The sequence below is a fragment of the Priapulus caudatus genome, unplaced genomic scaffold (genome assembly GCF_000485595.1).
Source record: "Priapulus caudatus unplaced genomic scaffold, Priapulus_caudatus-5.0.1 Scaffold1838, whole genome shotgun sequence".
In the NCBI taxonomy this organism is placed as follows: Eukaryota; Metazoa; Priapulida; class Priapulimorpha; order Priapulimorphida; family Priapulidae; genus Priapulus; species Priapulus caudatus.
The window spans coordinates 1229-18390 of NW_014578899.1; the positions used below are offsets into that span (position 1 = coordinate 1229).

The 17162-nt window shown below is 46.3% G+C and overlaps 1 protein-coding gene across 1 annotated transcript in view; it reads right to left on the bottom strand.

The window, feature by feature from the left end:
- Window positions 1-17162, bottom strand: part of LOC106817718 (ornithine decarboxylase-like) — a 46542-nt gene that overhangs the window by 1073 nt on the left and 28307 nt on the right. The gene's annotated exons all lie outside the window — the stretch shown is intronic.

Here is a 17162-nt window from a genome sequence, read left to right on the forward strand (position 1 = left end):
GTCTAGGGTGTATAATAATATAAATACTATATATATATATATATATATATATACCCTAACTCCTATATATATATATATATATATATATATACGCCTAACGCACGCGGGTAGTGTGTTGTGTGTGGGGGTGGTAGGGGTTAGGTTAGGGTGAGCGCGTTATATATATATACCCTAACCCTTATATATATATATATATATTAGGGTTAGGGTTATATATTATAGGGTTAGGGTATATTATATTATACCCTTCACCCCTAACCCCTTACCCTAACCCTAACCTAACCACACACACACCACGTACACGCGTGCGTGCACGTACACGCTATGGTTGCGCATACCGCATACACCGCCATGGTGCGCATACGTGGCGTGCGCATACACGCGAGTCGCGTGCACGTACACGCGCGTGCGTACACGATCGCGCGCACGTCACGCGACGTGCTGACTAACACTGTGCGCGCACGTACACGCTACACACGCTATGCTCGCACATAACATGCACGCATGGCGGTCATGCTGCTATCTAGTGCACTGGCAGATAACTCACGTGCACCTATTGTGGTAACGCAGGCCGCAGCTACAGCCCGCTGGTATGATTACACGCCATGACGCGCGCAGTGCCCACATAAGGAGCTCGGCTGCCACATCTTGGACAAAACCAATGCTCTCGTACCAACACGGCATCTGACTCTTGACTGTGCACGAGTCTTTGGGCGGCCTCGTGCAGTGCGGAAACCTCAGGCTTTTACGTGCCACAGAGAGTCGCGTAGTAGCTTCCTTGCCTGACCCCGCAGAGTTGTTATTACAATCACTGTGATTCTGTCTGGCATACGGAGGCGGCGGGATGTTCCTATCGTCGTCATCGTCATGTTATTGTTTGTGTTGTTCGTTGTTGTTGTTGTTGTTGTTGTTGTTTGTTTGTTTCTTCTGCTGTTTCTTAGTTGGCGGTCCGGCCAACGGAGAGGATGAACAGGGAAGAAGAAAAGAAGGATAGTTGGGGATCGCGTATGAGAATCTGTGAGTGGGATTTAGAGACGTCACTATCCTGGCCGGTGCGGAGCAATGCTTATCGGTGGGATTTACGTTTGCATAACCTCCTTCTCGAGTCGGTGTTTTTCCTCTCTAGAAGTTTGTGTACGCGGTGTTGTACTCGGTCCTTATCACAACTGTTACCTATGATTGTATACAATCGTATCACGCTTGTTATACAATGTTATCACAATCTATATACAAGTGTTTTGTTACCACAATTCTTAACATGGGCACCCGATTGTTATACAATGCTACGTATACAATCAGACATGAATGTTTGCATGAATCTTTGGCCGTGATGGTTGTTAACTTCCGTTTGATCTTTGCAATCCTTGTAGTATTACTGCAACTTAGGTGGGAGGAGGAAAGGAAGATAGAGAGGGAGCAAGTGAGAGAGAGAGATGAGAGAAGAGGAGAAGAGGAAGGAGAGAGATGAGAGAGAGAGCGAGGAGAGAGAGAGCGTGGAGGCGAGAAGAGGACACGAGGCAGAGGCCAAGGAGAGAGAGTAGAGATAGAGAGAGGAGAGGAGAGAGAGGACGAGAGAGGAGAGAGAGAGAGAGAGAGGGAGATCGAGGAGACGAGGAGGAGGGGAGAGAGAGGCCGGGGTGGCAGAGGGAGAGAGAGCAGAGAGAGAGCAAGAGAGAGACGAGATAGAGATAGAGATGACGAGAGAATGAGAGAGAGAGAGACCGAGAGAGACGAGCAAGGACGAGGGAGAGCGAGACGAGAGACGACGAGAGAGAGAGCCAGAGAGAGAGAGAGAGAGAGACGAAGAGAGAGCAAGAGCAGAGAGAGAGTAGATAGATAGAGAGAGAGAGGAGAGAGAGAGCAGATGACGAGAGTAGCAACAGAGAGAGAAGAGATAGCATAGATAGAGAAGAGAGCAGAGAGATCGAGAGAGAGAGAAAGAGAGAGAGATGAAGAGAGACGAGAGAGACGATCTGATGAGCGCGAGAGAGAGAGAGATGAGCGAGAGAGAGAGCCCAGGAGAGAGAGAGAGAGAGAGCGACGAGAGAGCGAGGAGACGGAGAGAACGAGAGAGCGAGAGAGAGAAGCGGGGCGGGGGGGGCGCGGACGACGGAAGATCCATATCGTAAGCTAGGCTGCTCCGCACGTCCGCTACTGCTTGACTCAGTGAGATGCTGAACCAGCCGTCGTACCTATACTAGGTGCCACCATGACACCCATAGCCATCTCTGCACCTTCGCACCGATGATCTTCTATACAACCGTTCTATGAACTGTGTGCAGCGCAGTTTTACACTTGCGACTGCGAGTTGGCGCGACTCGATCGAGCGGTCAGCGTCGACACGAGGCGTACGCGTGGGGCGTGTGCGATATGAGGTTTGGTATATATTAATATATATTATATATATATATAATATATAGGGTTAGGTATATATAATATATATATCATATATAGGGTTAGGGTATATATATATATATAGGCGTTAGCCGGTTATATATATATATATTACCCTAACCCTTATAATATACATTATATATATATATACCTACACGCACGGCGTTACGTGGTGTGTTGTGTGGGTTAGGCGTTAGCAGGTAGGGCGTTAGGGTGAGGGTATATATACCCTACCATACTATAATATATATACATTAGGGTGAGGGTTATATTCTATATATATTAGGGTTAGGTATATAATTATACCCTCAACCCTAAGCCCCTACCCTAACCTTCAACCCCTACCCTACCCTAACCCACACGACTACACCACGTACACGCTGTGCGTGCACGTACACGCATGCTGTGCGGTACACGCATGCGTGTCGCATACACCGCATGCGTGCGCATACACCGCAATGCGTGCGCATACACGCGGTGCGTGCACGTACACGCATGCGTTGCGCGTACACGCATGCGCGCCACTACACGCGTGCGTGCACATACACGCATGCGTGCCACATTCACACGCGTAAAACCCGGGCACATACACACGTTGCGCGCACGTACACCACGTATGCTCGCACATACACATGCACGCATGCGGTCAGTGCATCTGTGCACGGCAGATACACTTCACGTGCACCTATTACGCAGCGCAGGTACACGGCATTCGCGCGCCGTGCACATAAGGAGCTCGGCTGCACGATCTTGGACAAACCCCAATGCTCTCGTGCAACACCGGCATCCTGACTCTGTGACTGGCACGAGTCTTTGCGCCTGTGCGGCGGAACTCAGGCTTTTTATGCCACAGATGAGTTCGTGGTTAGCTTCTTCGCCGGACCCGCCAGAGTTTTATTACAATCATCTGTGAGTTCCCGTCACCGGTCGTACGAGGGCGGGATGCTGCTATCGTCGTCATTCGTAGATGGTTATTGTTGTTGTTTGTTGTTGTTGTTGATGTTGTGTTGTTTGTTTTCTGCTGTTCTTGTTGGCGCGCGGCAACGGAGAGGAGAACAGGGAGAGAGAAGGATGTTGGGGTGCGGATGAGGATCAGTGAGTGGGATTTAGAGACGGAGTGCGGAGCAATGATTATGGTTGGATTTACGGTCTGCATAACTCCTTCTCGAGTCGCTGTTTTCCTCTCTAGAAGTTTGTCTGTACGCGGTGTGTACTGCCGTCCTTGTTGGCAAAACCATGATTGTTATACAATGTATATCACGTCATTGCTTATTCCAATGTTATCACGCATTCTGTATACCAGGTGTTTTTTTAACATCCCTGTTTCTATAGACAGAATATTGTAATCAACCAATGCTTGAATCAGAGCCTTATGCGTGGGATTATGGTTTTTCACGGCCCTGCACTACGGCGAAATTAAAACGACGAAATTATCAATTTTGGGATCTGTATAGCTAGAAAATTAGCATTAAACAACATTCATATAAGGGATAGAAATCCGATTAAATTCCTGCGAGAGGAGTACGCGCTACAAACCAGGATAGTTAGCATACCCAGAAATTAATTAAGTAATCTACAAGCAACTCTCATATTATAAATTTTTACGACTTGAATATAATTCTTACACATGGGCACCCACGATTGTTATACAATGTACGTTCACTACAATCAGACATGCACTGGCGTAGCTAAGGGGGGCACAAAGGGGCCATGGCCGCCCCCCCTGTTGATGGCAAACAAAACAAAAACAAAAAAATTTTCCTTGCCTCTCACGCGTCTTCACAGGACTGGCCACAATTCCTGTTACTTCTGCATCTTGGCTGAACGAAAATTCTCTAAAATGAGCATTGTCAAGTCTAAACTTCGTTCTACAATGAGCCAGCACGATTCTCTGCTCTCATTCTCCTTTTTTCGTTTGAACAGGAGTTAGTGAATGACATTAATGGCAACGAAATCCTCAAATGTTCTGTGCAAAATCGACGATAAGACTTGACTTTGGATTTTGAGATTTCGTTGCAGCAGACAAAAACATGACTAAAAGAAAGGAGATAATTCTTCTCTTGCCTCAAATTTGTGTTGTTGCCAAGTTGGCTTTGCATTTGAATTTTATAGGTTCTGAACTCTTATTGACAGAAGAAAAGAAATGAAATGCTTTGTGAATAACTTGATAATTCGAACTTATTAAGACGGGCCATTTTGGCATCCACTCCGTTTTATTTCAATCCGATTTCAACACTATTTTAAGTAACTGTTCTCTATCAGGGAGGCAAAAACAATTCTTTCATGGTAAATTTCTTTTTATTTTAATAGAGCGGCTATTTTGGCAGCTACCTTTGTTTTTATTTGAAATCAAATTTCAATATGGTTTTAGTTCTTCATCAGAGGAAAGCAAAAACATTTTTTATAACGAACAAAATGTTAAATGTGATCTTTAACGCTATTGTTTCTAAACGATGTAAATCTTTTGTAATTTAAATAAATTGCATGTTTATTCAGGGCAGTTCCAACACATCTACCTGTTTTTCCGTAGATCTTTATTTCGATTTCATTCAATATGCCTCTACTTTTTCAAAAATAATTTAACTTTTAACTTTATATGAGGAACTTGAAACCAGTTTATGACGGATAAATGCAACATTGCATGGTACTGCTAACAACACAAATCAAACTAATTCCAATATTCCGTCAGTGCTTGAATGAGGACATAGGCGTAGCTAAGGGGGGGGGGCACAAGGAGGCCATGACCCCCTCTTGATCGAGAGTACAAAAATTAAGAGAGAAGGGCCCTGAATGGATTGGTCTATACCACTATTACCTACACTAATAATGAAAATGAAATGCGCAAAATGCCATTTTGATGCACAATTTTTCAAAAATTACCCTACTGTGGGAGGGGAAACACCCTCCCCCGTGAGAAATTGCTTCATCGCTGTCTTTGGTCGCTTAACTCTATTTCTTCCCTCCTGAAAAACACTGGCTTCGTACACATTTTCACTGGTCTAGCTAAGGGTCCACCAACTGGTCGTGTGTAACCTCAGAGCCTTCCGGCCCCACAGCCAGGGGCCATCGTTCCACGTTGATCGGATCGGAGTGGAAAAATAAAAAGCGGAGGGAGGGAGTTATAAGGGATTAGCATATGCCACTTCTCATATAAGTTACCCCTAATACTGAAATGTTAGTGTGCAGAAAATGCCATTTTCATGCACGAATTTCAAAATCTCCCTACCGTGGGGGTTTCCCCCACCCCACCCTCCCACACCCTACCCCCTCGGTCGCTTCGCTCCCTCGCCTTGGCCCCCCTGTTTCCAATTGCTGGCTACGCCACTGACCAAGTACCTGTGGAGATGTAGCAACAGTAGTCATGGCCAGATAATCACTGCTGTGCTGAGTGTAACGTAGAAATACACAGAGTCGTATTGCATAAGATAGAAAATGTAGATAGAGCTGTAGAGATAGAGATATATATTGTGAATGAAGCCAATTTTAGATTAACTCGAGCTGTTGCTGCAAGTTGTTACGACGTGGTCCGCAGGTGTTTTGTCAATGTTGGGAGAAAACATGAGAAGCCAACATCCACTGTCAACTTCTAGCGGACTTTGCGGGCGGTGGGTTGCTGGCTGCCTTCGGTATCATGATGGCTGCTAGTTGAACGACAGACTTCAGAAAAGGCCAAGTTATTGATGCCAACATGGTAGCGTATGCATTTCATTTGGAGTAAATAATAGGGCATTATCCCCTCCCCCGTTATTTATACAGGATTTTATCTATTTTGAGAGAAGTTGATCATATTTGTTACTAAATCATAGTTATAGGTTCATGCATACACGTGAATATTTATTATTATTGCAATCCACAATAATATTTATTATAATCTATAAAATTTCTTCGACTTCTTCTTGAGCTTGGCTGGCGGTGTTCAGCCTTAAGTTGTCTAATTTCATGTAGGGAAAAGTTGATGCAAAGCTGGTCGATAAGTGGCGCTACGTATCTATGATTGACGTAACGGTGTGTTTCTTACTTGCTAGGTGGAAGGTGCCGCATATGTGAGCAGCTTCCTATGGAAATCACGTGACTTGTTTCTGTGGGGGAAACCTCGCGGGGAAAACATGCTGGAAGCGCGAGCACATTTCTACGACACATACAAAACTCGCGACGGCAAATACATGGCGGTAGGAGCGATCGAGCCACAGTTTTACCAGGAATTTATCGAGGGTTAGTTTGTTTATGTATGCAATATACTTAACTCGAAAAGTATACAGTAATATCTGTATCATAATCATGCTAAAATTTGACGATTTGAGACAATAATATTGATATTACGTAAATATACAATTTCCACCATGTACGACCTCTTCTAAGAACTGTAGGAATCTATCAAATGTTTTGCAAGGGTTATATCAAAGATTTCTAAAAAATCCATTCCACATTACATATCAGACATGTTATAATGCTACAAGGGTTCTCTTTCACGAGCTAAAAAAAATTCTCTAATAAACCTCCAACATGATGCATTAATTTTTACACAAACCAGCTGCGCAATTTATCTCTTTATCTCTTATTTTTACGCAACCACCTGTGCAATATATCTCTTTATCTCATATTTTTACGTAACCACCTGTGCAATATATCTCTTTATCTCATATTTTTACATGACCACCTGCTATTATTATTTTTTTGGCGAATAGGATTACAACTTAAACAATGACGACGCGCCGATGAATCAACACGGCGACGACCAAGACGAGATGAAACTCTGGTGGCGGCCCGATTCGCCGAGCGAACGCAGGAGGAGTGGGTGGAGGCGTTCGCAGCAGGACGCATGCGTCACCCCGTCATCGATCACACTCACGCTCACCTCCATCCTCACAACAGCTTCCGTGAGTCGTTCGTCGCCACGACGACGAGGGCGGGCGCGACGGAGCCCGCGCGGCGCCGCCGTCTCTCCCGCACGCCCGGCGGCGGCGGCGGCGGCGCGGCTGCAGCATCCGACACCGGCGGAACACACGGACAGCGTGTTACGCGATGCCGGGTTTACGTCTGATGAGATCAATGCGCTCGTAGCGCGGGGGGCCGTGGAGGTGGACGAGGCGCCAACGTCAAAGCTGTGAGCAAGCGCGAGCGTTGTATCGTCTGGCGTGCGATTGTGATGAGGGGGTTGTGACTTGCCGCGGGAATTGCATTTTTTTGCGAGAAAACGATTGTTTGAGCTACGTAACGATTTTCGCTGTTCAGTAGGATGTGGGAAATGACTGAACGCCTGATGTAAAACATTGCTGGTTTGTGTTTTCGATCAATATCGCATTAGTGCTACCTCAAATGATGATAAGTATATCATAAGTATAATATTATAATAAAGTAATATATATATATATATATATGTATATTATAATATAATATAATATAATTATAAATAAGTGTATCAAGTAATGATATAAGTATTGAAGCTTATTTCTGCAATTCTGCAGAGTATGCACCAGATGCTTGTCATTTTCAATGTTTAAATTACTGAAGGATTGCAAAGATTGGCTTGACCTGACTGGTGACCTGGTCAATGATTCTTACTGGTGTGAAGCCTGGGGCAATTAAACCTTTGTATCAAATGTGACGTCACAATTCATTACGCCATCTCTAGCAGTGTTTTAAAAAGCCGTGTCAGTTATCTCTATGTATATTGAGCAGTAAATATTGCAATGCCGTATAACTGATACCCGAAATATGATTGTGATAATGAACAGGTCCACGGATATGATACGGAATATACGATATTGAAAGCCTGTAAGTGATTTTAGCCATGTTATTCTGTAAGAAATGTGCTTTTGCAGTATTAATTGTAATTGTTAATAAAATACTGTTATGACGTTTAACTAGTGATGTCACGATCATCGATTATACTCGATCATCGGTTGAACAGTGGCTCGAACCAAGCGCCTAGTGATGTCACGATCATCGATTATACTCGATCATCGGTTGAACAGTGGCTCGAACCAAGCGCTTGGTTATCAAAATCCATAATCGATTTCATCGGAAAAAAAACTGATTATCGGTTGGATTGCGCCCAGTTTTCGCAGAGTTCGTTTTTAGACCCCTGTATCAGATATCTGTCTAAGTGGACAAAAAGGGGGCGGCGTATTTGTTGTGGGGGCACAGCTTTGCTGTTGATCCTGAGCGTTGCGCGCGGATGAGACGCACAGTTCCGCGGGATATGCGCACGCGACCGCGGGGATGTTCAAGTATGAAGCGCTGTCCGCAGTGGAGACGTGCGCCAAATTCGAGGCTCACGTCGGCACAGCGGTCAGAGGATGGTCTGTAGTTTTAGAAGATAACAATGAAGACTTTGTTCTAAATAAGAACTATCGGTTATCTAAGGTTCAGTCTCTTGCTTCCAGGGTTCAGTCTCTTGCTTCCAGGGTTTGGTCTCTTGCTTCTAGGGTTCAGTCTCTTGCTGTGGAGACCGTCGGGTTTCCTGCAGACTTACGTAGCCTGACATGATCGCCAGGGACACAGCGACCCGTTGTCAGAAACTAAATTAGTCTTTTAAGGCACTCGTAAACCGTTGACACACACACGTAACTAAAAATATTTTAATAATTTTTCTATTTTTAATTTTTTTTTGTTACTCCTAGTTTTCTTTACATATATTTAGGATGTTCCAAAGGTTGAATAAAATAAACATTTAAGAAATAAGTTAATTTCTTAATAAATAAGTTAGTTTTTTGTCTATGCGACAAAATTAATTATATTAAAAAATATACACAAGGGAGAGTAAGACGAAAGTTACCAAAAACATGAGGAAATATAGTCGCGGGTGAATAAAATTTTGTGATAAAGACTCAAGGGTGAATGACACTGCAAAGGTTTATGAAGCACTGCGGTCTAATACCTCCCTCGTCGGGACTTCGCTGGTTACTATCGAACGAGATCGAACGACGAAGGCTACGTCTAAACCGGAACGTGACATCCGTGAGGGATCGGTTGTGCACTTCTCATTTCGTGTCGAAGGTGCACGAAGGGAACCCACGCGTCTGGTGTTTGCGTCCTGGGCAGTTGACCCTTGACGGTTTGCCGTTACTAGAAGGCTTGGGAGGGGAGGGGGCGTGCAACTGCCGTCTCTGTCCTCCCCCGCACCTCTCCCCACTGGCCTGAAGGTCCTGTCGTGCTCAAGCGCAGGAACGAAACGAAATGACAGCCGCTAAGACTGCGTCGCGGTGGATGGACTTCTAGCGGCTTTCCTCCTCCTCTTCCTCTTCCTTTTGATCTTCGCTTCTTTGCTTACGTGTTCAGAGAAACGCCTGCGTTTTTTTGGATCCGATGCGAGGTAGAGGGAAGGCTTCGGGAATCCGTTAAAACCCGGTCCGACCACGACGCCATAGGCTCCCATGTTCTGCGGGAGTATAGAGGAGAGACTTTGAGAGCGCTCAGTGTGTCGGGGGTCGATATGGAATAGTAGAGGAGGGCAACGATGACGTCAGGAGAGAGAGAGAGAGAGAGAAAGAGAGAGAGAGACGGAGTTGGATGAGAGAGACGGATAGAGGAGATAGAGAGAGCAGAGAGACAGACAGACAGATTTAAAGAAGACAGACAGTCAGCAAGAAAGCAACGAGGCGGGGGCAGGGCACATAGATAAGCATGATAACACGTAGCTGCGGCGATTAATGTGTGCAGCACGTGCAAAGGCGAGTCCAGGGCGTAGCCGAGTCTACGTCCGGCATCATGACGTCGGGCCAGGATGCAGTCGAGCCTCGCCCACGTGGGTCCCCAGGATGCTGCGTACGGCACTTTCTTTTACCTCGCCTTCCACCGTGGCCTGCCCGGGGGAGAGGAGAGGGCGGGTACATTGTATATATATGTTTTTTATCTTCAGTTCTGCCTCCGCTAGATCAGCTTCGACTAGCTTTCTACGATAATATTCTATGCTAAAGTAATGTTTAAAGGTTGCCGCGTTCGGTCTATGGAGGGGCAGGAGGACTGCCCCTATTTTTAGAATAATACTTACCTCTATAACGGTAGGAAGGGTTGACATACATCTAGCCAACATATGCAAGGCTGTGTGAGATACCTCTAGCCAATGTGGAAAGAGTTGGCCCTACCTCGAAAACAATGTAGAAAGGTTGACATACCTCTAGCAAGTGAGGAAAGGTTGTTGCGGCCAATACTCTTAGTGTTAGAGAAAGGTTTGACATACCATCTACAGGAGCGCAAAAGGGTTCGACTACCTCTAGCAATGTAGGAAGGTTGGCCTACCTCTAGCAACGGAGAAAGGCCGTGGTGGACATACATCTAGCAACGGTATTAAAAGGTTTACATACTCTAGCAACGTTAGAATAAAGCGGTTGACGATACTCTAGCAACGTATAAAAGTTGGGCCTACCGTCTAGGCCATGTTAGGAAAGGGTGACATTATTCCTTCTAGCAAGGTAGGAAAGAGATTGCGGCCCTACCTCTAGCAAGGTCGGAAAGGCGTTGAGCATAACCCTCTAGGCCACGCGTATTAAAAAAGTTGGCCTACTCTCGAGCAACGCTATAAAGAAGCGGAATGGCCTTTCTCTTAGCATTAGGAAGTAGTTGACATACCTCTAGAAACGTAGGAAATGGTTGACATACTTAGCAATGTATAGAAAGTTGCCTACTCTAACAACGTAGGAAAGGGTTGACATACCTACTAGCTAGGGTAGGGAAAGGCTGTTGATACACTAGCAATGTGTAGAAAGGGTTGGCCTTACTCTAGCGCAACGATATGAAAGATTGGCATACCTCTAGCAATGGTAGGAAAGGGATTGGCTAACCTCTAACAAGTAGGAAAGAGTTGCATACTCTAGCGTGAGGTAGGGGAAAGCGTTCGACATACCACTAGCATGAGGGCAAAGGGATGGTCCTACCTCTTAGCAACGTATGAAGAGTTGCATAGCGTCTAGCACGTAGCGAAAGGGATTTGACATACCTTTCTAGCAAGGTAGGAAATGATGAGATACCTCTAGCAAGGTAGGAATGATTGACGATACTCTAGCAACTGGTGAGAAAGGGTTGACTTGCGTCTGACAACTGTTAGCGAAAAGTTACTATCGCGTTGCCCACTCTTCTTGATTAAGAAGAACCAAGACTCCGTCGTTCACGTAGGATGGTTCATGGACTTCCTTTAGATTTTTTTCTTCTTTGCGTGATTCTTGGCGGACGACGAGATTTGAGTGAGGAGATTTGAGAAGAAAGAGAGGGAAATCGAGAGAGATACATGAGAGAGAGACCAGAGATTGAGAGACTTTGTTTCCTGTCTATGGATTAGAGAGAAGGGAACAAACACAGATGGCGAGTGGACCTTCAGCTACCGTCGGAGCTACAGGTCATGTCTCAGCGCAACGGCACGCGAGCCCCGGGACGTGGTGGTTGTATATTGTACTTCTTTTTCATTTAGCTATTTATGAACTTGAAATATAGGGGTGGCCATGGACGCTGTGACTAGTTAAATACTGATAGAACTTATAAAACTAGAGAAGGCAAACGTTTTTTATTACTTACACACACACACACACAACCAACACACACAGCACACAACACTCGAAGAGAGCCAGCAGGTCAAGCACAACAGAACACGAACACAGGCCAGCAATCACGCCGGCAGCACAGCACGCACGGCGCACACGCAGCGACACGCACACGCACAGCGAAAACGCACCAGAACACACAGTAACCCCAATACATCCGCACATAGCCCCTGTCTAGCACACACAAGCACACACGAATAAGCCCCTTCGTGTTACACACACAGTCACACACATACCCTCTTCTGACAACACGAGACGACATCAATACACCCCCCAAATAAGTAAACAACAACAACGAATACAGACAACATACGTCACACTTGATTATTGCGATAATGCTACTGCTTACTAGCTACAACTCATACCGTACCATCAGTTGCCGCGAAACACAAACGCTTGCAAATGACGGTTGACGACAAAGTCAGGCTGAGCGCGACCAAATGGTATCGGACCTGGTTCAGGCATCCACGCACACACTGTCGGCAGGGAAAATGTTTCCTCCAGTTGCAAGAGCTCACGCCGCGTCACAGATTCACGACGAAGGAAAATTAATACACAGGATGCTGCAAGAAACAGAACGCACATGCTATACATGACACCAATATAAATACATAGATGGATAGAAACTGAAATACAACGAAATGATATGAGAAAAAAAACACAAATGCAACTAAAAAATATATTTTAAATAATATATATACTAGCCAATATATTTAAAAAAAACATTACACAGATCTAACAAAAACATAAATACAACGTAATTATGTTAAAAACAACACGTTTAAAGAGAAAATACGATTGCAGCGCAAATATATAAAACTTCTACAACACTCTTCATTAAACACAAGATCTCCATATAGAATAATTACAGAGTGCAGTTGTGATTGCTCCACCACCCGCCTCTCCCTCCCGCTCGCCATCTATAAAGTACAGTAAAAGTCCAAAAATCCGGATGCCGGATATCCGGTCCACTCGAGAACCCGGGCTTTTCGAAAGCTTTCTTTTCAAGCAGTACACGCTCTTTCTGTAGTGAACAATTTTTATGCAAACATTTTTGTCAAGTGTTGACTTTATCTTTCTTTAAAACTGCTCGTTTTGATAAATGATGCATGCTGCATTTGCTAATGAATAAACTATCAAAATCTACCTGTTCATCTCTTCTTTATTCCTCCTTAAATTTGAATTTTAGAAGTACTGCTCGATAGTCCGGACCGACCCAATCCCCGAGCAGTCCGGATATTCGGACTTCTGCTGTAATTAGGTTCTTAGAGATACCGCAGTAGCACCCTATCACCGTCACCACCGCCACCGCTGCGCAGAGAAAATGGCGTCTTTCCTTACGTCGTCGAACGGTATGCGCGTTGTCGTCTCGCCGGGGAAACCTCCGCCGATGTCCAGTAGCGAGAAGGAGAAGCCGATCTCAGCGCCCTCTTTGAAGACGCGTTTGGCGTTGCTAATGGCGACGCTCCATGCGGCAGCATCGAGGCAAAGGCTGCCGACGTGGAAGCTGTGGGAGTAGACGGGAGAGGGTAAGATAGAGGCTTGGCCATGATGGTGGTTACTATATCAAGCACCGAGGGTCGGATGTCAGGGTATACAACACTAACCCTAACCCTAACACAAACAGTAGCCTTATCGTTAACCCTAACCCTATCCCTAACCCTAACCCTAACTATAACACTAACCCTAACCTAGCTCTAGTATAACTATAGCCCGCGTACGGTTGCCATTAGGATCAGCCATTACGGATGCACGGGACCAACTTACTCGCGACGACTCGCGACTATAAAACGTCTGTGGTAGGCAATCAATGCCTCTTATCCGAAGTGAATATGTCTTAAGTTATATCCGCTACTAAAATTTAACCTATTGTTGAAATGGTCTACTTGCGGTATTTCTGGTGAACGATCATTTGATTTGCGAACTTCAAACGGCCATTTTTGGCGGCGTTGCAGCAGCGCAAGTGAGCGGGAACTATGTATTTCCGCACGTGGAGGGGTGGGCGGGTTGTGTTGGTTGTGGACAAAAACATTGTTGTTGTCAAGTAACAAATTAAGCGATCAAAAAATATTGTAATATTAGATTTGTCATGAAAGATAAACAAATTACTAGTATTAATTTGTTACTTGACAAAGACACCAACAACTGTTTTTGTCGCACAACCAACAACAACCGCCCACCCCTCCACGTGCGGAAATACTAGTTGCCCGCTGGACCTGGCTGAGTAAGTTAGCGTTCTCTATCGTTGCGACAGTTGGTTCACGCGTTATCCGGAGCATCGTAATGGCTGATTCCTATAGCAGCGGCAGCGTACGCGGGGCGCATATGCGATGTTTCATGTTATAAACACTGACGGTCATATGCGCACGCATGCGCAGTTTAACGGTCTTGCAGCAAGCAGCTATGCGTGATATTGTATACGATACAGGCGACACGCACGCCGCACGCAACGATAACGCATCGCAGACGTGTACGTGGCACGCGCAAGCACGTACGCACGCAGTCTACTGTCGCCACATGCATGCACGCCCACGCGCACGCCACGTGTACCTGCACACGCAAGCGCACGTACCGCACGCCACGCCACAACATGCCACACACGTGTAACCTGTACATGCACACAGGCACGCAATGCGCGCACGGATGTACGTGGCACACAGCACGCATGCACGCACGTGTAGGTACACACGCAAGCATGCACCGCACGCACGCACGCAACGCATGCACGCACGGTGTACGTGCACACGCACGCACTCACGCATGCACTCGCACGATGTAACGTGCACACGCACGCACGCCGCATGCACGCCACGTGTACGTTTACCACGCAGCGCACTTGCACGGCGACGCACGTCTACGTGCACACGCACGCACGCACCGCATTGCACGCATCGTGTTAAGGTTGGCGCATAGTGCAGGTATGCCACTGCGCGTCACGTTGCAATCCAAACGCACACACGCACGCAGCGTACACACGAACGCAATGCACGCATGTGTACGTTTCACACACAACCGCACCCACGTAATATGTTGCATACGCACGCCTCGCACGCACGTGTACTACGTGCACACGCACGCAGTCACCGTTGTACCCTTGCACAGTCACAAGTACGCACGCCACGCCGCACAATCGCATCACACGCACGCAACGCACGCAGCGCAGCGCCCACAAACGGCACGCATGCACGCGCACGGTGCTTGTACGTGCACACGCACACACGCACGCCACGCACGCGGTACGTGCACACGCACACACGCAACAGGCACGCACGTGTACGTGCACATGGCACAGCACGCACGTTTGTGACGGTGCACACGCACGCACGTAGCACGGCACCCGTGTACGTGCATACCATAAACAGCGCTTTCCTACTCCAGAACATGTCAGTCATTCATCTGATTAAATGTCAAGCCAGCACGCTTTTCGCTTCTGCAACCACAACACATAACAAATTACACGTGACCTTTGATCTATGACGTTCACGTGACATACATCAGCTATATCCTACATCGGTAAAACAAGCCTAACCCTTAACCCTAACACAACGCCTAACCTAACCCTAACTTAACCCAAACTTAACCCTTAGCCTATACCCTCAGCCACAGTCCCTTCTCGACTTAACACTAGTGGCGAAGTCCTACGCCGTGGAACATTCGGAGGCTTGGGTCGGCTACCCTAACCCTAAACCTAGCTTAAAGCCGGCGCACACGTGCGATTATTATCCGCCCCCCCCTAGTACCGAGCGATTCTCGTATGCCGGCGGACAAAAGCGCGAGAAATCGCCAGTCGTGCGCTGCCCGGCCGTCACCGCATTTTGACGCCTCAGAAAACTCGTCGCTGGAATATCAAGACATGTTTGCATATGTTTGTTTAGCCCAGCGCCTGCAATCGCTACGTGTGCGCTCCGCAACTGCGCGATGGATCCCGGCAAACAGTTTTGGATATAACCAATCAAGGCATGAGTTTGAAGCACGTTAGATCAAATATTGGCAGGCGCCGTCGGGTGTGAGTTTGAACAGGGTCACCGTACAGTTCAATTACCAGTGGTCATGTCGTTTCGATAGCGTTGGAATTTGTCGCGGGTGGGCGCACACGTGGCGATTTTTATCGACAGTACGGCAGATAAAAACTGACGGTACTGTCGATAAAAAGTCGCCACGTTGTGCGCAGCGGCTGGGTAAACCTATCACTTAATCTTCAAACCTCACGCTAACCCTAAATGTAGAGATGTTCGGTGGGGGGGGTGGTGTGAAATGTGTAACTCACATTGAGCAGTTAGACTAGATCAGCGATGGGTAGTTTGACACTCGCAGATATACGATTAGGAATAATCCACACAAATTAATATTGTCTAATAGCACTAGAAAGATAAACATATAGACCAGCATGCAATCAACGATCAACAGCCTGGGGCGCCAGCCATGCTTTGATCATACATACGAAAGCGGGTCTAGGGAAAACAAGGAATGACTAAACCGAAAACGCCTGACTATATAGAATAATTCATAATCAACGCGTTTTTATGTACATAATTAATCAGCCTGAATATACGAGGAGATTTGAATAAAAAGAATGAATAGTCTATCAGTTGTCGAAGAGGGAATATTAGACTTACGCAAACGAGTTGCGTCAGCAGGGGCAGACAATTTCGTAACCAGCACGGAATCTGCGTGGGGGTAGGTGTTTGACGCGCATACTTTAACAGACGGCACGAGGGGGGCGTTGCCGAGTAGGTATATAAGGCGCCGCGAAGCAGCCACCAAGAGTGATTATTTTTCAGGTTAGGAAAAGCGTAAAGAAGAAAGCATTTTAGGTCCGGGGAGATAGAAGACGGAAATAGGAGAAGGAGAAAGCGTTTTCAGGTAGAGTATAGAAGCCAGCGACACGACTACGATGGGGACACTCCTTTGGATGCGGAGGTACCAGGTCCTACGCAAAGAAAGGACGACGGGAGAGGAAGAAGACGAAGCCAGGCGACGCGTTAATTCTTTAATCATTGTCTAGTGAGTTAGGTTAAAACAACGTGCGCTCGTACAATGCTTTCACGCCTGCACATGATAGTCGCAGATCAACGGCTCAGAAAAGCAAGCATAACCTTATAATAGTCAACGTTAATTGCTGAGCTGTAAGATACGATATACGAACGGATACAATACTAGTTATTGTATCGCGGCAATCTCATCTGAATTGCATGAATGCTCTCTGGCGATAAATTTCCTGTGAGCCTAATC